Source organism: Mus pahari, chromosome 16 (genome assembly GCF_900095145.1).
Source record: "Mus pahari chromosome 16, PAHARI_EIJ_v1.1, whole genome shotgun sequence".
Lineage (NCBI taxonomy): Eukaryota > Metazoa > Chordata > Mammalia > Rodentia > Muridae > Mus > Mus pahari.
The window spans coordinates 13888502-13895930 of record NC_034605.1 but is presented as its reverse complement, the minus strand read 5'-3'; the positions used below and the strand labels follow the sequence as shown (position 1 = coordinate 13895930).

Below are 7429 nucleotides of genomic sequence, written 5' to 3'. Positions count from 1 at the left end.
GTGCAGATGGAAACCAGAAGCTATTTAAGAATATTTTATTTTCATAGTTGACCCTAATTCTTTAGAACTTCTGGGCAACTGATATGTAAATGAGTTTGACAGGTAAAATGTTAAGTGCCTAATCCGATATAAACCTTTCTTTTTCTGTTATTTTAATTTCATTGTTTCATTGTTATGTTTACTCCTGTGACAATGGATATTTGAGCTTGCAAAGGACAAACTTCTTTAAAGGAGGCACTTCTACTTTGTTCCTCTCAACTCTCAGAAACTCTATTTACTGTCTCACTTTACAATCCCTGAAAACACACAGCAAGGGGAACTGAGAAGTTTGTATCAGCAGCGACCTGGAGAGCTCCCTGAGTAGGTGTTAGTGCTCCATGTGGTGACACACATTTCCTGTCTCTAAGATGGCAAATGGCTTCTGGCATTGAGGAAAAACATGAGTCATAGGTCCTGTCACTGACCCTATCATGAAATAGGTAGTGCAGCACCAGCCCCTTGTCCCTGTATAACCAGAAAGACAACAAAACTAGTTTTCCTTGGAGATGCTCCCTGTCTGCCTTCTACCATAGTCATAGGAATCCTTCCATATTCTATCATAGGGACAATGATCTCAATTTGATGCTACAGGACATGGATCCCAGGCATAGTCCAAGCAATCCAGGCCATGGAAGTCATTAGCGTAACCGACTTACACAGCCTGCTCAGCATGACAGCCAGGTATCCAGGCTGGCCTTTAGAGACTGTACAGTTCTCTCTGTAGCAAAGCCGTGCAGGGAGGAGACTTGGGGTGTACCTTCCTCTGCTCCCAAGTGACATCTACACTAAGTATGAAACACAGACACAGTACACTTTCGGCCACCCAGAGAGCCTCTGCTATAGAGTGTGAGTCGGAGGTCAGGAAGGGGGCATTCAGTAGCTCAAGCAGCACCTGTCCTTGGAGTCACAGGCGCGAGTGCCAAGGAACAGTTTGATATCAGTAATGTCTATGAGGAATCTCGGTTACAAGCCCAAATCTTCATCTGTTCACTCACACTTCATTTCCTTGAACCGAAAATAAATTATTCAAATTTCCTAAAACAGTAGACTCTTAGAATAACAGCTATCATTATTATTATTATTATTATTATTGTTATTGGTTTTTCAAGACAGGGTTTCTCTGTATAGCCCTGGCTGTCCTAGAGCTCACTTTGTAGACCAGGCTGGCCTCGAACTCAGAAATCTGCCTGCCTCTGCCTCCCGAGTGCTGGGACTAAAGGCGTGCGCCACCACCGCCTAGCAGCTATCATTATCTTAAAAACTATATGTGCATAATTGCAATGATACAGCTCTCTTTTCTTGTATAAAAATGGTGGTATTCACAAGTTTTTGTGCTGAGAAATATATAATATGGATACACAGAGAAAAATCTTGTGGTGGGCTTCTTTTTCGGAAAAACACCAAGTGTCGAATGACGATGGTACAGTGGGAGGGTGCAGAGGACCCAGGGGCCAGCGAGGCTGCGGCAGCTTCCAAGGAGGATTTGGTCTTAGGGGCTGTGATCATGGGCATGGCTGAGGCCGTGTTTAAGGCCATGGGGCTCTTGAAGACAAGGAGTGGATTCTGTCACCAAGCTGGGCTACCAGGTTAAGGACGTGAAGATCAAGTCCTTGGAGGTGATCTACCTGTTCTCCCTGCCCATTTAGGAATTTGAGATTGTTGACTTTTTCCTGGGTGTCTCCCTAAAGGATGAGGTTTTAAGAATCAAGCCGGTGCAGAACCAGACTGGGCCTGGCAAGTGGACCAGGTTCAAGGCTTTTGTCACTATTGGGGACTACAACGGTTGCACTGGTCTTGTTGTTAAGTGCTCCAAGGAGGTTGCCACTGTCATCCAAGGGGACATCATCTTGGCCAAGCTTTCCATAGTCCCTGTATAGAAAAGCTACTGGAGGAACAAGACTGGCAAGCCCCACACTATGCAAGGTGACAGGCTGCTGTGGCTTTGCGATGGTGGGTCTCATCCCTACTACCAGAGGCACTGTCATTGATGGCCAGTATAGATGACTGCTACACTTCAGCCAAAGGCTGCACTGCCACCCTGGGCAACTTTGCCAAGGCCACCTTTGATGCCATCTCCAAGACCCACAGCTACCTGACCCCCGACCTCTGGAAAGAGACTGTGTTCACCAAGACTCCTTATCAGGAATTCACTGATCATGTTGTGAAAACCCACACCAGAGTCTCTGTTCAGAGGACCCAGGCTCCAGCTGTGGCTACCACAACAGGGTTTTCATACAAGAAAAATAAAATGAATTAAGACTGGTTTTTGTTGTTGTTGTTGTTGTTGTTGTTGCTGTTTTTTGGTTTTTGGTTTTTTGTTTTGTTTTGTTTTTGGGAAAAAAAAAATCTTGTGGTAGAATCAGGGAAGTATTTGCATTGTTCTCTGGTAAGGAGCCCCAGAAATCCAGAGGCTCAGACTGCTCAGTTCTTCACTCCAATGCTAGTGACTCTCTATTGACCTGAGTATACTCATCATCGCATACTGTAGAAGAAAAGCTCATCTATTCATCATTCAATAAATATTATTTAGTTAGCTTTTTGATTTTTATTATTACATTTACTTTATTTGGTGTGTGGGTATGTATTTATGTGTGAGCCCTCAGGCATGTACAGGCATGTCATGGAATATGTATGGAAGTCAGAAGGTGACTTTTAGAAGTTGATTTTCTTCTTCTGCCCTGTGCCCAATCAGGAAAGGCACTTGCCGCCAAGCTGCATGATCCACAGAGTGGCAGGAGAAAACCAACTTCCTCGAGTTGTCCTTTGACTTCCATTCAAGTGTCATGACATATACATACCTACACACACAAACATACACATACATATTCACACACAAATATATATACATATACACACACAAACATATACACACACAAACATACATATACACACATATACATGCAGAGACACACACAGAGACACACAAACATACACACAGAGAACTTAAATTTAAGGTACAAGTAAAATAAAGGAAAAGGGAATGCTTAGGACAACTTTCCAAGGCAAGAATTACTTAGTCCCTATGCTGAGGATGGAGAACACCCAAGGCTATGCATACGTCTATGTGTAGTTCTAAAACACTGTTTAGCAGGCACTATCTCAAGCAGTCTGACAGATGATCTCAACTAATTCAACAACCCTATGAGCTAAGTAGATGAGTTTCCTGTTACTGCTGTAAAAATCTATCACAAAAGCAGTGACCTGAAAAACCACAAATGTATAATCTTATAGTCTTGTAAGGTAGAAGTCCACAGCAGGTCTTATTGGGCTGAAAATCTAAGTGTTAATATGACTAATTTTGATGGCTACCGAGGAAAGTTCTCATCGTCTAGTCTTCCCATTAAATGCTTCTGCACTCCTTGGCTTATGACTCCTTCCTCAATCTTCAAAGTAAGCAACATGAAATCTCTTGGTCCTTTCTTCCCTGGCCATATCTTTCTGACTACAGATGAAAAAAATACAGATGAAAGCATTTTTAAGTGATGGTGGTGGGGTCCAAACCCAATCCTGCTGGCCCTACCAGGTTCCTGGTCACTAAGCTAAAGTGTCATTGACTGAAAGGAAAATGAGCAAAGAGCAATCTCTGTGAGCTTAGAGTCCTCTGGAAACATTCCTGGGCTAAAACAGTCACACTGCAATAGCCAACAAGCCCATGGTAGCTCAAGAGGATTAGAAAGGGAATTATGGAAATGCTTTTATCTTCGTCCTCAATGACTGCATCTCCTTTCTTGCCTCCTCTTCTGCCTTGGTGGTTCTTGATGGCACCCTGTGCCTCTTCCATTCTCAACGCTCATGGGTTCTATGATATCCTTTGACAAGACAAACTTATGGCAGGTACCTCAGTGGTATATCTAGATGCACATTCTCCTAGGCTTATGAGGATAGCACAGCAAGTGGTGGCTTAAGGATGGCCTTAAAGGTAGACTTCTTTCTGGCAGCTTTGAGGTGTAAATTCTAGGAGTGATTACATGCTGAAAGAGGACAGCTTCTCCCTGTGCCATTGGCCCTTTCCCCTTACTGTGAAACAATGAAGATAAAATCCCTGCCTTCCTTTTCCTCACGAGTAAGCCTACTAACCCACCACAGCAAATGTTTGGGCTACAGGGTCATGTTCCAGAGTTCCTATTCCTGAATTTGGTCACGACTCTGACACCAGGGAAGTGAGCCCATGGTAATGGGAACCTTACCTGTGGTTTGGTCCTTTTGCCGGGCAGGGGCCGGGGCGGGGGCGGGGGCGGGGGTGGGGGCGGGGGCGGGAGCGGGGGAAGGGGAAGGGGAAGGGGCAGGCTTTCTTTATGTAATCCTGGCTTTGCAAGAGCTTGCTACCTAGACTGATCTGGCCTCGACCACTGAAAGATTCACCCGCCTCTTCCTTCAGCACGCTGAGATAAAGGTGTGCACACCCACACCAGGTGGGTCTGGGTGATATATGAGTGGTGGCCACTGGAAAAAGAAGACATAGGGGAAATTACAGAATGAGCTTATATCCCAAGTATACAAAACTGACACCTTGTCCAGTAATGGTTGAGTAAAGTTAATGTAAGTACACACCAGAAAGAAGTGACAGTAAAATTGCCCCAGTTTATTCACACCGGATCATTCCTTCACATCCCCCCACCATCATCGTTTGATTGTTACAAAGTACAAAGCAGCATACTGTGATTCAGCTACTTCCTTGCCTCCAAGGAATTAAACTGAAGCAGGGAAGGCCTCAAGAAATTCCTGGCTTGCATGTGGTCAATACAAGGCAGGGTTATAAATATAAACACACACACACACACACACACACACACACACACACACACACGGAGCAGGGTAAAGAGAACAGCGCTCTTTCTTGATTGGTGGGAAAGAAGGAAGTATTGAGGGATGAGTCAGAGTTCTTGATAAATGGGGAACTTTCTTTGCAAATCCTAAGCAGGGTGTGGGGAGGGCAGGTGCTAACTGTACAGGACAGGGTACACCCAGTAGAAGTCAGGGACAAAGAGAGTGAACAGGGTCCGTGCCTGGTAGTGTTATGATCAGACTTTAACTCACTGGTGATGTGAAAGGGTCGGTGAAAGACAACGAAACAACCATATTCACTATGACTGGATTCTGGTTGCGGAGAGAGTGGGAACCAGATTAGGGAAAGTTTAGTCCAGGTCAGAAATAATATGGGGGGTCTGGAGAGATGGCTCAGCGGTTAAGAGCATTGACTGTGCTCCCAGAGGTCCTGAGTTCAATTCCCAGCAACCACGTGGTGGCTCACAACCATCTGCAATAAATAAATACATACATAAATAAATAAATCTTTTTTTAAAAAAAAAAGAAAAAAAGAAATAATATGCTTCAGAATAGCACTGTGCCATAGAAATGAAACTCAGGCCTCATTCAGAATCTTAAATGATCTGGTAAACATATAAATACATATATGTGTGTGTGTTCCTTACCACAGAGAGAATAAAACATCCTCTACATCATTTTTATGTTGACTTACGTACGCACAATTTGTATGTGTATATAGAGATAGACTAGATATGAAAATCTACTCTAAGTACATATTATCTTTACTGCATAGTTACTAACATGTCAGATGTTTGGTATCAGCAAATATACCATATCTCAGTTTCAGTATGTAGGATTCAGGTGTGGTAAAGTGCAAAGTTTTTGGTGGAGGGTCTTCATTCTGGTGCCCAAATGTGATCTTATAAGGGATACCTTCATGTGGAAAGTGTTAGTATGAGTACACGGTAGGAACTTACTAAGCACTCAGTTGACTTAGCTGGACTAAGAACTCTGGATTCCCAGAAACTATTCACTGACTGACTAGGCTTGTAAATCCACAGGAAAGGTCAGGGACACTCTGTCAGAGGTGGGAGTTTCCGGTTTCTCTAAGATCCCGGCCCACTTCACTACATAGAAAGGCATTTGTGCCTGTTGCAGCAGAATTCCTTGCCACTTACTGGAGTCACTCTGATAAGAAATCAGCAAGATCCTTCCCCCGTTCAGTAACCTGCTGCACCATCAGAGGTGTTATATCTGTGCTTCTACTAATAAGCCCCACTCAAAGGTCGGTGACAGCTAGGGAGCAGAACATTCTGAGTGACAGGATGGGACAAGAAGCACCCTGATGTAGAGTGCTGGGCAGAGGAGAAAGCACAGAAACCAATGAGATTCTACTCAAACACTTGTGTCCTACTGCTCTGGGAGCTGCTGGTCTCACAGTCTGGAGTTATCAGCACTGACAAGTGAATAAAACCACAGAAATTCCTAGCACTTGCCAGACATATGAAAATTCCTCAGGCAATGGATACTTTAATATTTGGCCTTTCCAGATGCAGAATAAATGCTAATGTGCTAAAGGTCCAATGATATTCAGGAACTATGCCAGCTGGAGTTCTAGGTGACCAGTGGAGGCCATGACAAGAGTTTAAGACACCACCTAGTGAGGAGGTGGGGGAGGGGTGTCCCTTCAGGTGCAGGCAGGTAGGGAAGTGAATTATAGAGAGGTGAGAATGAAAACTTGGTTCAAATTGACTTAGCCAACCTAGATCAGGCCTCGGGAAGTCTGATGTAAGGTGGTTTACTGTCAACATATTTAAACCCAATATGATTTAGAAAAAAGTTTCCTGGTGTAATATAATCACCAGTGCACAAGAAAACATAATTATATCAAAATTCAACTCAGGGTACATGTCATTTCTTCCAAAAGGATGGATGCTGGAGATAGGCTACCTGTATTAGCCTAAAGGCCTAGGGAAAGATCTGGCATAGTCTAGGTCATACAGACAGCATAGAGGTCAACTGAGCTGTCCATAATTGGTCCTGATTGTGGAAGCTTGGGGGAGCCACTGGCTGTACAGGCCGTACAAAGATCATTTATATTACTAGCTACCTGTGGTCCTGGTTATAGGAGCTTGATATAGCTTAGCCCAACAGATAATACAGATCAGGAGGTTGTCAATCACCTCCAATTTCCAGCTTTCTGGATGGAAGAACAGATTATATGTCCAGTCCTTTGAGAGGGCAATCTTTGCATGCTTAACATTCCTGGTTTCCCTGGAGATCTGTGGGTGCAAGGACCATTATGCCCCCAACAAGGTAGAACTTGTAAGTACTGAGACCAGTTTGGGCAGCATAAGACAGATCTGTGCATTCTTTCTGAATTTGAAGAAGGGTCTTCTCACCTTCTCCGATGTCTCCAAATTAGATCTGAAAGCTGCGAATATGTGGGGTATTTGCATGGTGACAATTGTGATGTTTTCAGCAATACTTCAGCTTGGAATTGCCTAATCTAGCAGAATATCAAGCGTTTAACAATGTAGGGAAGAGGTAGATTTCCACAGACTTAATAGCAGCTGGCAACCTGGGAAGAGTGGCTCCTTACTGGCATACCCATGTCTCCCCT

General features: G+C 43.9%; 1 pseudogene; it reads left to right on the top strand.

Annotated features, from left to right (window-relative positions):
* Window positions 1-1450: 1450 nt before the first annotated feature.
* On the top strand, window positions 1451-2296 carry LOC110334249 (annotated as a pseudogene).
* The last annotated feature ends 5133 nt before the right edge of the window (window positions 2297-7429 follow it).